The sequence below is a fragment of the Solanum tuberosum genome, unplaced genomic scaffold (assembly GCF_000226075.1).
Source record: "Solanum tuberosum cultivar DM 1-3 516 R44 unplaced genomic scaffold, SolTub_3.0 scf00072, whole genome shotgun sequence".
Taxonomy (NCBI): domain Eukaryota; kingdom Viridiplantae; phylum Streptophyta; class Magnoliopsida; order Solanales; family Solanaceae; genus Solanum; species Solanum tuberosum.
In genome coordinates, this window is record NW_006238999.1 from 1,099,231 (window position 1) to 1,100,649 (window position 1,419).

Below are 1,419 nucleotides of genomic sequence, written 5' to 3' on the forward strand. Positions count from 1 at the left end.
CCTATTACCTCCTTAGACTATTTAATACCGTATTTTTTACCCCCTGAACTATTTAATAGTGTATTTTAAAGGTATATATGTGACCATGTGGACACATTACTATTTTTAATTTTGCATTATTTTTTATGTCCACGTGGGCTAATATATATATTTAAAATACGGTATTAAATAGTGTAGGGAGGTAATAAGTCCTCATGAAAGTTTAGTATCGCAACAACAAATCCGACCAAAGTTGAGATATTTTTCAGACCCTTATCCCTTAATTATTCTATCACAAATTATTGTCGTTGCCAATTATTTCTGTGTATTATTAGTCATCATTTCAAAAAAAAAAAAAAAAGTTCATCATTTCAAAAAAAAAAAAAAGTATATATATATAAGCTAAGAGACAAGAGCAACTTGACAATGAAATGAAACTTATAACTTATAATACTTTTTATACATTCGAGATTCATATTATATAAATTTTAATTAATGTTTTAAAATTTATATTTTCATCAATATCATACTGACATGATGAGTAAAATTATCACTTATAATACTTTTCATACATTTTCTAAGTATTTGAGATTTTTCTTGAACAGCGGGCAATCAGTCCTTCTGAGAAGAACTATTTTCAAAGAAGATTTAAATCTTTTTTAAAAAAAATGAACTAACAAAAAATAATATTACATAAAATAGAAGGAAGGAAATATTTTATTTACAGTAGCATTAATAAAGTTGTTGAAGGGTACCTATATCAAAGATAGCAACAAATGTATACTTAATTATAACGTTTGATACCATCAATGACCTGTCACAACTTCATACTACCGAGGAAATGACTTTAGATAAGGAGTGGAGGTCGTGTATTAGAGTAGAGGAATAGTAATCATAGTACTACTCGTATCCTTATAATTCTTGCCATTAATTAATTGTGTTTTCAATCATATCTCATACTATTTTTATGTTTTGTTATTATACTCCTTTTTTTAGACTTTGCACTGCTTTTCTTATTAATGACTATGTTTTTTTTTACTTGGGTTTGATACACTTGAGCCAAGGGTCTTTCGAAAACAACTTCTCTATCTCCATGAGGTAGAGACGTAAGATCTGCGTATACTCTACCCTTCTGATTAGACCCCACTTAGTAGGATTTCACTGGATATGTTGATACCATCAAGGACGTGGTGAGATTAATAATCCTAATAAAGAACACTCTTTTTTTTAATAAGGGAAAATTGTATATAATAGCAAACTATTAATTCAAATTAAATGTTATAAATATAGTTTGATTTAATTGTACCTCATAGCAAACTGTTGCTATTTCACCTCTCTCCTGGTGAATCTCGCTCGCCACTCTCGTTCTCTCCCTCGCCTCTCTCGTTTTTTATACAAACGCAAGTGTATAAAGTGCGTTTGTGTTTGTATAAAGCGAGA